At 51.1% G+C, this 16,776-nt stretch overlaps 1 protein-coding gene across 3 annotated transcripts in view; it reads right to left on the bottom strand.

Annotated features, from left to right (window-relative positions):
- ASTN2 (astrotactin 2) overlaps positions 1-16,776 on the bottom strand; it is an 855,221-nt gene that overhangs the window by 221,898 nt on the left and 616,547 nt on the right. The window lies entirely within an intron of this gene.

The raw sequence follows: 16,776 nt of genomic DNA, 5'->3' as shown, positions 1-16,776 counted from the left end.
TCTTATTCCCCCGCACACGTGTACAGAACCAGCCCCCCAAGGACTTGATGGTGCTGGTCCTCCAGTAACCTGAGTCTTTCTAACACAGCCCCTTACAACGGGTACCTATTCTCAGGCAAGCCCTTTTATAAGCTATATAAACAAACGGAAGGCGAATGACTTACAGGTTGGTTAAGGCCCGGCTTCCCTTAATCATTGAGTAATTATATAGAATTTAAGGTTTTGGAGCAATGATTCATTCAGTATTTATTGAGTACCTACTGTGAACCAGGCACTGTGCCAGGTTTCAGGAAAGAGTAATTTAATGATAAATGATATTATTACTGTGTGTACTTTCTCATCGATGATTTCACAGTCTCTCCTGCCTGAAGTATTTGAAATCTAGTGTTTCATTGTCCTAGACTTCCCCAAAGGCCTGGTACAGGCAGTGACTGAGAGACGGAGGGCAATGCCAATGCATCATCCGGCGGGAGGTAGCCCACGGGGGCGCTCATTATTCCAATCAATGGGATAAATGTGGCTGAAGTCTTGCAGCGTTCCTGTGGGTAGGGCGAGTAATGCTTAAATAGTGCTGCTTTTAATCTAGTACTAATTTATGCCTCCTGAAAAGTGAAGTGTTACCCAGCTCTGCAGGAGGGAAATCGAAGGCAAAGCCTGGTGTGCAGCTGAGGGCTCCACCTTGCACCCCACCCGGCTGCTGATTTGCACTCAGGACGTGTAGCCCCTCAAGGCATCTCCAGATAGATTACAGATATGAAAAGGAGATGCCTAGTCGAATTTTACAAGCATGGCAGTGATGAGGTAGGAGGCTATTTAGCAAAATACCCACTGAAGACTCCAGACCTGCAGCTTTATTTTGTCAATATCATGAATATTCATGGTACCCTGGCCAAGTCCGAAGTCAGTGAGGCGGTTCGGAGACTGACGATATATTCTAGTGGGTAAGTCACTGGACTTGGTCTGGGTCTGAACCCCAGCTCTGCCTCTTAACTAGCTGTGTGGCCTCAGGTGGTCACCATACATCTGCATCTGTTTCTCTATAAAAGAAGGAGGTTGGACTAGATCAATAAAATCCCTTCTGGCTCTGATTTTTATGAATTTCTTAATCAGCTAGAATTGTGGTTGAGTTTTCCCCCAATGTTTTTGCACAATTCTTGCTCTGACTTGATCGTGTTTACATTAGAGTAGAAAGACACTGCACTGGGTAATCAGCCTCACCTCCATTCAGCTGCTCACTTGACCCCATGTAATGTGACCTTAGGTCAATGACCAGCTGTTGTCGCTCTGCAGAGCTAGTGTCCTCACCTGGTAAGATGAAGTGATAGCTTATGTTTTAAAGGGTTGTTGGCAAGGATGAAGAGAGAATGGGATCGTATAAGTAAAAGTATCTCATTCAGAAAATGTGAGTTCCTCCTCCTGATGAACTGGTGCAGATTTTTCAAGTCGACCCTGGGGGGCATTTCGGATTTGCATTGGTGATGCCACAGCACTGCCTGGCTGCTTCATTTAAAGGCTGTTGGAGGAAGAGGGGTTGATGGAGGGGCAGAGGCAAAACTCATTCACAGCAACGTATCCCTGCAGGAAGGCCGCCCATAAAACCTCAAGTATTATTTCATTCAAGTATTTAGACTATTTTTGAGAGGTTAAACGGAGTCGAGATAGATATATTTAAACATAGAAACATGCATGTCTAGCTATTTCTGTAGATAGCTAGGGACTAGCTTAAAAGGATTTTTTTCCCTCCAGGTCAACATCCATTAACTCAAACAATTACAAACATTAAAATAAACCATAAATCTCACTGTTATGTGGGAGGCAATAAAACATATGATAGCTTAAAATCTTCAACTCTCTGGAGGAAGAAACTTCAAAATATGAGCAGGGTAAAGAAGACTTCCCCCACCCACTGAACTATATACAGTAACCACCGAAAAGAAAAAACAAAACAAAACATGAAGACAGGAAGAGGAAACAAAAACAAAAATGGAAAAAGAGGTCCACAATTAGAAATCCAAAATGTACTGCAGTCCTGCGTTTAGTCCTGGTCCCCCCACTTACTAACTCGGTAACCACTGGGTCATTGCCCACAGCCTCAGCCTCCTCGGTAGTAAGAAAACCATACTGTTGACTGCATTATTCTGAAGAAATCATGGGTGTAAAACAGCACACTTCCGGACATTTCATAAACTTTCAGTAGCGGTAAATATTTTTATAGTAAATGTATCTCAGGGTTACCCACATGTTTGTGGCAGAAGGGTTATAGGAAACTGGAGAGGAAAAATGGTTTAGTTCCCTCAAAGAAAGTCATTTAGTGACTCCCTGAAATCCTGACTGAAAACACAGAGCTTGTGTGAGCGTGGGAATGGGCCAACTGCATGTCTTCCCTACCCAGATAAAACCAAGGGTTTCTTTTGGTGACTTACTCAGTTTACCTGGTTATGCCACTGTGTATCTTCACAGAATATGAAGATCTGAGATTCCATTCATTTAAAAATTCACTCGCTCATTAAACATGTATAAGACATCGACTGTGTCTTATTATTGGTGGTAATTATATGAGTAATGAATGCAAAGATGAATTAACTGTGAGTCCTGCAGTCAGGTAGCTTGTGGTCTGGCCGGAGAGATAAAGTATGTAAAAAACAACAGAAACGTGCCGAAGAAGATAAACGGTACCAGATAGAAATGGCGTGCTGAGTGTTTGAGAATAGCCTACTTCCAGAGGAGAGGGTCTGGTGGCTGAAGGGCCTTGCATGTAGAGGGAGTATCATGAATAAAGGTACAACATTACAAGTGAGAAGTTGGTACCAGCAGGAAGTTCAGACCACACACGAGTGAGGGGGCATCATGTGTCCATGACCCCTCCTTTATGGAATAATGCCAATGTTTCTTCTTTTCCTGCTGTATCGCTTATTCCTATCAGTAGCCACGGCTCAATTTGGTTTTATCTTTATGAAGGTGGCAGGGTATAGATAAGAATCTTGGAGACCTGAGTGGGGCCAAAGTGGAGGGAGAAGGTGTCGTTTAAAACTTCACCCCTCCCCATATTTTAATCTATCTCCTTACTGAGAAACCTTGATGATAGTTGTCTCAGAAATGAATTTTCTGCCCCTTTATAATCCTGAAATAATAACCAAATTGCTTCCCCGCAAAAGCCTAAGTCAAACGAGTCTTGCCATCGCGATAGTTTTGTCATCGTCTCCCTCCCTGTTCCGATGTTTGATGCTGACAGCATCCACAACCCACCATTCATTCCCCTTCCTCGGCCCCACGCTGGACAGGCTGATGCGAAAGCCTGAGTACCTTTGGGGCCAGTGGGGAGTTCAGACCACGCCAGCCCCACCTCCGAACCACCATAGAAACCAAGCTGGTCTCCTTTTGCTGTTCTCAAGCCATGTTCGAACCTGCTTAGGCACCCTCATTGCTCCCCCTGCAGAGCCTCATTACGTGAGTTATAAGCCTTTTCATACCGGGTTGGTGCATGCCTTCTATCACCAGTCTCAACAGCTGAACCGAGTTTGGGGTGGGGGCTTCCTCTTGTCTGGGATAACCACAATGATCGGCACAATAAGCAGTGCTTCGGCAATGACCTCCATCCCTGGGGGGTCTTTCTTCTCTTGCTTTGACTGGCTAAGTGGCCTGTGCTGGCTGGCTTGTTTTCTGAGTGGCTGGTTGGCTTATACTTGGGGCCATGGTGCCTGAGCTGCATTTGCTGAGCCCTACCAAGTCTCTGCTACAGATTTAATTGAGCTAAGTGGGAGGTTTGGTCACTGGCATTTGAGAATAGGAATAAAGTGGCCATGGGTCATGTGTCTCGGTGCAGACACATGTGTGTCTCAGACTGACCCATGGGCCTAGACTCCAGCATAAACTGAATCTACACGAGGCTCAGGGGAATTACTCTTGCCCTGTGACTACTGGCTGTTTGTCTCAAGCAAACACTGCCCCTCAGTGAAACACGCCTGTGCAAACTGTGGGTTTGTTGGTGGTTGTTCGTGTTCAGGGAGAACAGTCACCCCGTGGGACGCTGTGCTCCACACTCTAGAAGCAGGTGGCTCACTAGGAGTCCACAGACTGTCTTCACTGTGGCTTTGTCACTGCTGGCCAAAGAAAGTTCCCGTTCACCAGGGTTATAGGTGAAAGCACCCATCGCTCCCCTGTGGCATACCCAAGGGCTGAATTCAAATCTGACGTAAGTCCAGAGCCCTTATACCCTATAAAGCAACCATCACCATGAGCCCTAATCCTGATGATAGGAATTTGCCACTCTCTGGAGGAAGACACTTATAAATGTTAGCAGGACAGAGAGGACTACCCCCCCGCCCTCCGCCACCCAATGAACTATATACTGTAACCACCAAAAGAAAAAAAGAAATGAACACCAGAGGAGGAAACAAACCAAAAAACTGAAGCAGAGGTCCACAATCTAGCCCAATTAGAAACCCAAAGTTGACTAAAAGATTTTATACGACAACAGAAAAGGGACAAGGCTGCTCACTGGCTTCTGCATCTCCACAACATGGGTTCTAAATTAAGTTTAACATCTGCTGAAATGCACCAGTGATGAAACTTGGACAGCCTTTGTCAATACTGAGGCTCAAATCAGAGTTACATACACAGGGGCATTCCCCTAAATTTAGACAAAGGAACCCCTCTCTAATCTGAGGGGCGTTACTGGAGACATTTCAGGACATGTAAGGAAGACAAAGGTGTGCCTCCCCTTCATCCTTCTATCTAGTGCCGAAACTTCCCGTAGCTACAGCACCATTCCCCTCGAATATCCCATCCTGGGCATGGACGCTCTGATCCAGTGAGAATACGTTAACATTGAACTACGTTTCTGTCAACTGGCTTGCCAAAACGGGACCCCATGGACCCTCTCCTCCCATTAGTTAACATGGTTAATATGACCCAGTTTAAACAGGGCCTTCGAGGTTTGAAACCCATATAAAAGGCCTATTTAGAAAAAAAGGGGGGGGATTATCCCTTCCCCTTCATAATTGCACAGCCGAATCCAGCCTGTGCTTACACCCGGAAAGAATGACCCCTCACGATGGACACTGCAACCTATCAGTGCTGAGGCCCCCTCACTGCGGCTCCCCTACCTACCGAAATGACTAACTCCACCCAATCAACGCCTGGTAAATACTTTGCAGTCACAGACTGGGCTCATCCATTAGGTTCATTCCTAAGTCAACGGCCTGTCGGCCACAGCTCGCCTTCACCTTCTAAGGGACACAATACCCTCTGACCTGCTGCCCACGGGCACCGAGCCAGTTGTGCCGTCACACACAGTCTTTACAGGCAAGATCATACCCACATCCAGCTCCCCCCAGGAGCACAGCAACATGGCGTTGACCGTATTCCTCCCGAAGAGATCCCTGTGGCACACTCACTGAGGACATTCCGACACCCACAGACGAGCTCAGAAAGGGGTGGGCCGTGGCCTTACGTGGAGTGCCACGTCCTGCCAACTTGGTTCGATTCCTCAACGCTACTGAGCTGGGGACCGTTCCGTCCACGACCGTCAAAAATCAGCATCGACGATGTTAAAATCAGCCCACTTCTTTCAGGCCAACTGGGCTCTGGAGAGAACACATCCCTTTTACAAAGTTTAAGCCCATTTACACTGTGACACATGGGCAAACTTGACTGGGATCCTGTGCAACAAAAATCTCTAGAATCTATCCAAAATGCAATACAGCAGGCACTGCAGTTAGCGCCCCTCCCCCGACTCCTTCACTGCACAGGCTTCGGCCACCTCCTCTGGTCTCCTGGGGTCGCTGCCCCACACACGATAGCCATTATGTGCCCACGGGCTTCTGGTGCAAGAAACCGCTCTCCTCCGTGCCACACTGTGCCATTAGAGTGTGGTTGCTGGTTGGGTACTGGGCTGCCCCTCAGCCTGTGACCCTCCAGACCCAGCTGCCTTTCGGCTTTGGATCATGGACACTCAGCACAGCCCCTGAGGCCTCCTGGCTGCTGGAAAGAGCCAACCCGGACCTTGAGGCATGTCCCACCTGCAGGAGGGATGTTCCCTCACCCTCGGTCCCCTGCCAGATGCCACAGTGCTGGAGAAGGCTCCTTTCCCAGGTCCCTGGGCTATCTGGGGAGTCCCCTTTGATCAACCACGTGAACAGCCAGGGGGTTGTATGTGGTTTAGAGATGGCATCGCCACTGTGTGTGATGGGCTGTGCTGGCGAGCTGCTTTGCAGTCCCTAACTGGGACACTCCTGATCACGGGACGGGGCCAAGAGCCAGCACTCTGGGCAAACCCCGTGCCGTGCTCTGCACTGATGCTCTGCTAGCAGTCAGCCCTTCTGCACCTCCTGGAGACTCGGCCATTGCCCATGATCTGCTCATCTGGTCCGGGCAACGACAGCAACCACTCCACCCACAGCTGCCACTTTGGGGTAAAGAACTCTGGGAATCTCTTGTCTCACAGCTACCAAGACTGTAAATCAGGGTCAGCCATGTCTCGACACATAGTGAATCCACAGTGCAAGGCTGCCTGGAGACTCCTCGTCCCCGTCAGAGTCCAGACGTCACTGATGGTGCCAAGGCACTCAGTTCACATCTCCAAATACACAACATCAGGCCCCTGTGCAATGCAGGTGAATATTCACCCCCTTCCCACCTTCAGACTGCGGGCCTCATAGGGTGGCTGACTAGCTCACTTAAGGAAGTTCAGGTTCAATCATGAGCATGGCATATTTCAGTTCCTGAACTTTCAGCGCGATCGCAATAGAGATTCTGACTCCGTTTTGACGTTTGATGGCTGACGTCTTTCCAGTCCCCCTCCTCGCCCTCCTTCAGCCCCACATCTGGGCAAGCTGACAAGAAAGCCCAGGCGCTCTCTTGTCAGAGAGAGGGGTGCAAACCATGCAGGTGCCCTGTAGCACAGGGGGCCCGCCACTCCATCCCCCAGCCATTCCACAAGAGCCAGGCCATTCCTGGACCTCTGTGCACCCCAGAAAGCTTCACTGTGTGAGAGGTTCGTCCTTTCATACCCTCTTGGTGTCTGGGTGGCATCATCGGTTCCATCATCTGACCACATATCAGGCGGGAGCCCATCTGGCTACGTCAGTGACAACAGCTGTTTAGAGTTAAACATCGAGAACCGCCTCATAACATGATAAATGCAAACTGTGTGAATTTCATGTCTCGGCAGCCTCATGAATAAAATTGTGTGTTTTTATAAAATGGCATTTAATCTTTACACTTAAAAATAATAATAAATCTCTCAGGCCCAAGGATCCGAAACACGTTGGACAGACTTAATGATTCTGTAAAAGTGTTAGAAATAAAGTTAAATTAAAAATAGCATGGCTATGCCAGGCTGGTGTGGCTCAGTGGTTGAGCGTGGACCCATGCACCAAGAGGTCACTGGTTCGATTCCTGGTCAGGGCACATGCCCAGGTTGTGGGCTCCATCTCCAGTGGGGGGCGTACAGGGGGCAGCCAATCGATGTTCTCTCTCATCGATGTTTCTATCTTTCTCTCCCTCTCCCTTCCTTTCTCTCTAAAATCAATACAGGAAAACAAAATAGCACGGCTCAGAGGGTGAGGACGCAGACATGCATATTTCTCTCCTGGCCCAAGCTCAGGGGCTGAATCTGGGAGAATAAAGTCTGTCCTGATCGCAGCCTTGGAAGAAACGTCTATTGATGGGCTCGCATCCTCTGGACCCTCCCCAGAAACAACTTAATTGTTAGCTAAGTGAGAGGGACGAATGTTAAAGCAAGAACCGGAAAGTATGTGTTATTCCCTACTGCTCTGGTGACTGGGGCCAAACATGCCCATTTTCCCCCAGTGAAATGGGGGCTATTAATTCCAGCCTCCTGGATATGTCCAAGGGCTGTTCTTCACTGCCCACAGCTTCACACAAGTGGAAGCAGGCCCTTGATGAGCAGTAGGGGCAGACTCTGCGAATGACCTAATGCGTCTGGAAATAAAACATCAGGAACAATACTGGGTGTGGAAGAACTAGCTCCCTAAGGAAATGAGCTGCCAAAGGCAAACTTTATTTTTATGCTGGAAGATACTGTCTTCTCCTGTGACTTCAACTGTCTGCACCACTAGGTCTCACACCTGCGTTTGCCAGGTCTTAGGTTTCTTGTGATCCCCAGTATAGATATGCAACTTCCCACTTTATGTTGCCAGGTGCTAAGGCAACTGTGAGCTCGTGCGTTGCGTGGAGACTTCCCTTAGAAGCCTTATGCTCAGCATAGTCCAAGCAGAGCTCGGCTCTCCCATAACCGCGGTTCCTCTTTCGTTCACTTCGGGACGGCAGCAGGAACTCAGGCCCTGCAGAGAAACCTCCCCCATCTCTAATCATTCCCCTCTCCTTCCGCCTCCCACCTGTCAATCATAAAGTTCGTGTCACACCGGCAACTTCATTTTTTTCACAGGCATTGATTCTTTCCTTCATCCTCACAACGATTCAAATAAGCTGCTCTTATTTGTCTGCTGAAATCCTGCTTCAGCTTCTGCACCGACCTTCCCAGCGCAAATCTAGCATCCTGTATACACTTCCTCCCTTCCCAAATCAAGCCCCACCAGCCGGAATCGAATTCTGAGATGCAAATGTTACTGACGCTTAAAACCTTTTAATGGCCTTAAACCGCTCCCCGTGGAAGGATGCATTCCTTACACGGTCTGCACATGCGTGGGACTGGGGTCCTGGCTCCCTGTCTTTCTGGGTTTTCGTCCCCATTGCGTCCTCCCTCTCTGCCAATCTGCTCCATCCACCTCCCCCTCATCTTAGGGCCTCATAGTCCATGCTTGTCTTTCCCTCTCTCTACCTACCTATGTCTACTCAATCTTACCTCCTCCAGGTTTTCTGGGGTGCCCTTCCTGACCCACCGCCACACAGTGGGAGTCGGGTGGCCACACCACACTTTGGGATTCCCCCTCCAGCATTAACACTTCGCACTGGGACTTCCTCACTGCCTCTCTCCGAGGCCAGACTGAGCTCCGTGAAGGCCGAGAGGCATCTAAGTTGCTGATGCACCTGCACCACCGAGCACAGTACCTGACACAGCAGGCAGTCAGGGTGTCGCCGGGTAAAGCCAGGGCAGGGGTCAGCTCAGCTCCCGTGTTGGCACAGACAAACCCTTTGGGCTGCAGGGAGCAGCCGCTGGTTTTGCCCCCCACCCCCACCCCGCTCCCGCCGGCTGCCTCCCTGGTCACTGACTGGACAGCAACACAAAACGGGATGTGGCTGAAAGGTGGGGCGTGCTTCCCAAGGACCCCATTTTCCTTAGAGAATCTTCTCGACTATCAAACGATGAAAAGACCCCTTCTGGAAACTCATCCAAACTGTGACTGGGTGCAAAGTCACCACTGGAAGGCAAGACTCAGAAAGACACCGTGGATTATACGGTACGTGAGCCATATCTCAATGAAACCATTACAAACAGAGGTGACCCTGGCCACAGGGTCTCTTGAACAGCCTCTCTGCACAGTCTCTGGGGTGAGGGAGTGGAGGGAGGAAGCTAATTTGAGTCCTGATGCTTTCACTATAAAAGTTGCCTTTGAGCAAGTTGCTTATTCTCCCTGGGGCTGTTTCACCATCTGTGTTAATAGATTTGTTAAACTAAGGATCGCTCCTGTTGTAAGTTTCAATGATTCCAGTGCCCCAGACCGCAGGGACTTCTTGGACCAAGATGTCCGAAAGGAGCCTTCCGTCTCTGTGGGATGGGAGAAAGCAAGTACACACCCCCAAGGACCCTCCGGGGGACGCCTCGGCTGTAGGACTGGCGTGTCGGAAGGAGACGGTCAAGGCCAGCCCCACCCCAGTGGCCCGATGGTCACGCCAGTCCCCAAGGCTGGCTCGGAGCCCGCACCTGGCCCACGGCCACAGTGTTGCTAGGAGACAAGGACCCGGAGCCAGCTGGCCAGAAGCAGGCTGACCTATCCGCATTTCCTCCCTCTTCCTGACCATTACTTCTGACCTTTTCGGGGGAAAGACCTCTGGGTGGCGTGCCCACTGGTTCAGTGCCAGCGAAATGTAGAAGGTGAGCGGACCAGAGAATGACAAGCCGGAAGAAGGAGCAGACAGGAGAAAAGAGCTTCGCCGGCTCTGCCTTGGAATTAGTCATATGTCCTCCCCACCCCGGGTCTCACTCTCCCAGGCACGAAGGCACCCGCGTTAGAGGTTGCGGGGCAAGTGAGAGCGTGCGTGAGAAGGGCCCAGTGCACCTCCTGGCGCCCGCGGTTCTCAGCACACAGCATGTTGTCACGGGGAGACAGCGGGGCGCGTGGACTTCGGAGTCACAGTCCTGGGGGGGGGATCCTGCCTCTGCCGAGGACCTGCCATGTGACCTTGAGCAGATGAGTTTTTCTCATTTGGAAGGTGAGAATAATTCTCTTGGCCTCAAAGAGTTGCTAGGAAGACAGTCAGGATTGTGTGATTACTTTAGCCCATTGGAGGAACTCAGTACAAGTCAGTCATTGTTGCCTGCTCCAGTCACTCCTCCCTACACACACACACACACACACACACACCTCTGCCACGCACACACACCTGCCACACATACACACACCTGCCACACACACACACCTGCCACGCACACACACCTGCCACACACACACACCTGCCACACACACACACCTGCCACGCACACACACACCTGCCACGCACACACACCTGCCACACACACACCTGCCACACACACACCTGCCACACACACACCTGCCACACACACAACCTGCCACGCACACACACACCTGCCACGCACACACACCTGCCACACACACACCTGCCACGCACACACACCTGCCACACACACACCTGCCACACACACAACCTGCCACGCACACACACACCTGCCACGCACACACACCTGCCACGCACACACACCTGCCACACACACCTGCCACACCCACCTGCCACACACACACCTGCCACACATACACACACACCTGCCACACATACACACACCTGCCACACATACACACACACCTGCCACACATACACACACCTGCCACGCATACACACACCTGCCACGCACACACACACCTGCCACGCACACACACCTGCCACACACACACCTGTCACACACACAACCTGCCACGCACACACACACCTGCCACGCACACACACCTGCCACACACACACACCTGCCACACACACCTGCCACACACACCTGCCACACACACACCTGCCACACATACACACACACCTGCCACACATACACACACCTGCCACACATACACACACACCTGCCACACATACACACACCTGCCACACACGCACACACACACACACCTGCCACACACACACACCTGCCACACACGCACACACACACACACCTGCCACACACACACACACACACACAGCCCTACACATTCTTCTTGAACACAGCAGGCTCGGTATCCAGCTGTGTGAACACACTCCCCTGTTCCCACCCTGGACTCCAGCCTGTGCTTTCTGATGACTCTGACTTCTACTCCCGTCTCCAGGCTCAGTCAGGCAGGATTCAGATTCAGAAGCGGGCAGACCAGCCAGGGAGAAATAGCCATGGTTTTAGGTCCGAAAGGAAGAGGGCTTATATCTTCGCCCGCTGTACTCAGGGCTGGCAAGGGCTATAGCACCATGCTTCTCCTTTGGACAACTAATAGTAATAACAACACCAGCGACTGAAATGTGTCCATAACAATAACTGACAGTAATAGTAGGTAGCATTCCCTGAGCATTGCTTCCGCGCCAGATTCAAAGACCATCGCTTTAGAAATACTGTTTCATTTCATCCTCATAACAAGCTTTACTATACCCATTTAAAGATTGACAAACTGAGGCTCAATTAACCCAAAATCGCACACTGGCAAGTGGTACAGATGGCACACACAGCCATCTGTAGGCTGTTGTTATACGCTGAAAGGTAGACCTCTGGTAAGGAGCCGGTAACAAAGACTGATCTGTGTTGATTGATGTTTCTGTGTTGAGTCCCTCCTACCCACGAATCACATGGTCGCCTGTCATCTTCATAACAGCCCCGAAAGGGCAGATGTTTTTCCAGTGAATCCCTGGTACCTCCCAATTTCGCCCTTTGTTCTCACTTAATTTCAGGCATTTCAAGATCCTCTTCCTGAGTTCTCAGCTGGGGGCAGAGCAGGGCAGTCTGGCTAAGTACCTGGGATGCAAAGTTCTAACACAGAAGACAAGGGCACCTCCCAGGAGTGCCCGAGGGGAAAGCACTTTGCTGCAAGAGGGCTCACAGGGCTCCCATTGGCCGGCTCCCCACACAGCCAGCTTTGCAGCCTGTCTCAGGAAGGCCTGCCCAGCCCTCCAGGGCTCTGCTCTGACATCTCTCCACCAGGGAAATTCCCAGCCCACCTAGGTGCCCAGGGACCCATCTCCCAGCCGTCGCTCCTCCACTACTGACCCCCGCAGACAGACACACACCTCACAGCATTTATCAAAAGGCTCATCGCTGTGCGCTCAGCTGTTGAAAGTCTTCCCCGTGTAACTGGGAGCTCCTTGGGAGCAGGGGTGGTGTCTCAGGCACCTTGGCATCCTCAGCACCTGCTAGGGGACCTGACATTCGCGGGGGGCGCGAAGCACCATTGCGGGATGGTGGATGGGTGTGAAGGGATGAAGGAGACTTGAGAGACAGAGGGACAGGAAAAGCAGCCTTGTGGTGTGGGGTGTGAGTGAGGTTGGTAGGTCCGACCCGAGATGACGAAGGACCCGGGGGAGGCAAAAGCGTCCATCTGCGTATCTGTGTTCCCCGCAGACCACTGTGTCTCACTCGGGCTGGAGGCAGAGAGGGAAGAAAAGTCCCAGATGCACCTCCTGGGGGAGCCCACATGTTTAGTGTGCACGGCCTACATGGGAGCGGCCGGAGCCTGGGGAACAAGTGTGGCTTGGCTCCGTCTAAGTGGAATCAGGGTTGTTAGTTTACAGAGTGTCGCTAACCTCTCATTACTGCCCCGAAGCAAAAGCACAACGGGGACAGTCTCCAGTACTTCGGTCATGACGCACAAGCGACCCTGGAACAATCCAGGTTCAGGGCACCGACTGTGCACACTCTTTGAAAATCCATGGACAACTTTGACTCCCCCCAAATTTAACTACTCGTAGCCTATGGTTGACTGGAAGCCTTACTGATAACCTAACAGTCATTTAACACATATTTTGTATGTTCTTTTTTATCCTCCCCCGAGGACATTTTTGAGTTTATCTTCAGATAGAGCAGGAGGCAGAGAGGAAGGAAGAGAGACAGAGAAACATCGATGTGAGAGAGACACATCGACTGGCTGCCATCCACACAACCCCAACCGGGGCCAGGGACAAACTGCAACTGAGGTACGTGTCCTTAGCGGGAACCGAGCCTGGGACTCTCTGGTCCGCGGGCCAACGCTCCAACATCTGAGCCAAACTGGCCAGGGCATATGTTCTATGTATTAACAATGTACAATAAAGTAAACTAGAGAAAAGAAAATGTTCTTAAGAAAATCATAGGACAGCCCTGGCCGGTTTGGCTCAGCGGTTAGAGCGTTGGCCCGCGGACCAGAGAGGCCCGGATTCTGTTCCCGCAAAGGGCGCGTACCTCGGTTGTAGTTTGTCCCCGGCCCCGGTTGGGGTTGGGTGGGTGGCAACCACTCGATATGTCTCTCACATGGATGTCTCTCTCTCTCTCTCTCTCTCTCTCTCTTTCCCCCTCTCTCCCTCCCACTCTATCTGAAGATAAATGCAAAAATATCCTCGAGTGAGGATAAAAAAAATCGTAGGACAGAAAAAAATACTTTTACATTACTTATTGAAAAAAATCCACATAAAATGGACCTGTGATGTTCAAGGGTCCGCTGTCCCCGTGTGTCTGTGTAAGACGGAGATGGGCAGCCTGGCCATCAAGGCTGTGCCGCCTAAGAGTATGTGGGAGGCTTTGGCAACCTGAGTCTAAATCTGCTCCAAGGTTTCAGCAGGGGGCAGACCAAAGGTTGCTTCTAGCTGGTGATTGAATTTCCTCCTTTGCAACTGCAGGTTCCAGCTGAGTACATGCAACGTTCCCGTCTGCAGAATGGGAACAGCCGGCCTAGATGGGGATGGGAAACACCTCCCACACGAGTCCTTGCTGCAAGTCTCACGCCCAGGACAGACCCTGCCCGGTGGCCTCTGCAGTCTTTCCCACTGAGCTTGTCCTGACCCAGAGTCCCTTTCGGTCCCCCAGACAGTCGCTGCCATTGGGTCACCTCGGGCACAGAGAGGGGCCCAGGAGACGTCGAGGCCTCTCCCAGCTCGGACATGTTAAGGTTTGGCTTTACCTTACCACGCGGCCCCAAAGCTAGGACAGAGACGCTGGCTGTGCAGAGGGGTCTCCACAAGTAAAGAGATTCGAACCCCCGCCCAAGCTAAGGACCTCGCCTCTGCGTCTTTCCTCGAGTCTTTAAACTGTGGATAACAGGCTCAGAACGGAGGTGCAGGCGGGTCCCTGGGGTCTGAGGACAACTTCTAAATGGCTCTCTGGGTTGATTGTGGTGCACTGTTGGACGGACACGGTCTTCGTGATTAAAGCAGCCTGGGTTCAAATCCCTGCTCGGCCAAGTCCCCCGGGGGAAGTGCCCACAACGCCTCTCGCCCTTCTGAGCCTCAGTTTCCTCGAACGTGAAATGCCTCTGAGAACGCCCACCGACAAGCCGGTTACGCAGAGCAAACTGGATCACACGACGTGCGAGAACGTGCTTCGCGAGACGCACCGCACGGAGCACACGCGCGGGATTATTCTTCCTGGGCTGCGCCGGCAGGAGAGAAAGACTGGGGTGTTCCGTTCCAGATGGACTCAATCTAAACCGGAGAACAAATGCTTTTTTTGGTAATTTCATCTGGTAGAAACGGCAGTCTCATGGGCCTATTTGTGTTTAATGAACCACATCCTGTATCGTCTTTTTGCACAATTCTGAGGAGAAATAAGTTGGCTCTCTCTCCTCTGGCATGCTGCAGGCTAGACACTGTCCCGCTGATAGTCACCCTCTGGTACCCCTGCCCCAAAGTGTGAGGGGAGGGGGAGGCAGTATCCGGCCACCTCCCACCAGCACACTGGGACCCTGGCATAGCCGGACGCGGCCAGGGTGAGATCTTTGGCCCGTGTCATAGGTAAGGAATGCGAGGCTTAGTGTGCCCGACAGGCAGAGAGTATGGGGGCCGGTGGGGCTGGAGGGGTTGGCTGGGGACACATCAGATCTGAGAGGGCCACAGGGAACAGCTGGGAATCAGCCTCAAGGCAATGACAAGGCACCAGGAGTTTTTATCCAAGGAGTGGCTCGATGAAACATCACATCCAAGGAGTGCCATCATTTAGAAATATCCCGTGATGTTTTGTTTTGTTTTGTTGTTATGTGTAAACTTGACTGGGCTATGGGATGTCCAGATATGGCCAAGCAGCAGTCTGGATGTATCTGCGAAGGTTTCAGTGAGCGTGTTTTGGACAAGATAATCAGTACACTGAGTAAAGCGGATTCTCCCCCTAGTGCAGGTGGGCCTCATCAAATCAGGTGAAGGCCTAAACAGAACAAAAAGGCTGACCTCCTGTGAATAGGAAGCAACTCCTTCTGCCTGACTATTTGAAGATGGGACATTGGTCTTTTCTTTCCTTTGGGCTCGAACTGAAACATTGGTTCTTGGGTCTCAAGTCGGCCAGCTCCGGAAATGGCTCTCTTGGGTTTCCAGTTTGCTGAGCACATCCTGGCTTGGAACTTCCTATATCACGTGAGCAATTCCTCATAACAGATACCAAGCTCTCTTCCTCTCTCCATATATATGGCACCAATTTTATGTGTGTTTATACAGGGTGTCCCTGTTAAGTGTGTATATATTTTCTTGGGACTATATATATATATATTTCTTGGGACTATATGTATATACATACATACATACATACATAGATATATATATGTATGTATGTATATATACACACACATACATATATATCTTTCATACATAAATCACATGCTATGTGAATATACCATATGTATCCTATATATTACTATTATATATAATAAAGAGATTTCTATCTGTCGATCTACCTACCTCCCTACCTATCCTTCGGTTTGTCTCGCTGGAAAAGCCCGGCGGATCCATCCTCAGGGCTGTAGTGTGGATCGGGTGGATGGGAGACCAGGGTGGATGGGAGACCAGGGTGGATGGGAGACCAGCAGGAGGCCAACACTTCAGGCAAGACATGAGGTCAGCTTGGGACACGGTGGCAGCAGTTAGGTGGGAAGAACTGGGCACATTCCTGAGCTATGTGGGAATTAAACTCTAAAAGACTTCAGGTGGTTTGGAAAGGGGATGAGTGAGGAAGAGGGAGGAGATGTTGAGAGGGACTCCTAGGCTCCCAGGTGTCTGCTTCTGCCTTTGAACAGATCATGGTGCTCTTCCCGAGAACACTGGGCCAGGGCCGCGCAGGGTGGGCAGAGTCGGGCGGCAGGGTGCCGGCGTGGCAGCAATACCACAGGAAAGCCTGCAGGCGCAGGTGTGACGTGAGAGTCGTCAGTGTGGGGTGGCCCCAGGGAGTGTGACTGAGACCCCAGGGAGCATGCAGTCCAGGAAGAGGGGCCTCGAGGATGGGGCCCGTGAAACCCCAGCGACTGGCTGGCCGAGGATGAAGCTGCAAAGGAGACCGAGAAGGAACAGGCAGGAGTGGAGGTGTGCAGTCAGGAAGACCTGCTACAGGAAGTGGTCAACTCCATCAAATGCTAAAGAAAGGTCAAGCCGATGGGATCTGAAAAGTGCCCCTGGACGATTAAATCACGGAGGAAATAAACCAGCACC

Source organism: Molossus molossus, unplaced genomic scaffold, assembly GCF_014108415.1.
Source record: "Molossus molossus isolate mMolMol1 unplaced genomic scaffold, mMolMol1.p scaffold_m16_p_14, whole genome shotgun sequence".
Taxonomy (NCBI): Eukaryota; Metazoa; Chordata; class Mammalia; order Chiroptera; family Molossidae; genus Molossus; species Molossus molossus.
This window is presented reverse-complemented; position numbering and strand designations above follow the sequence as displayed.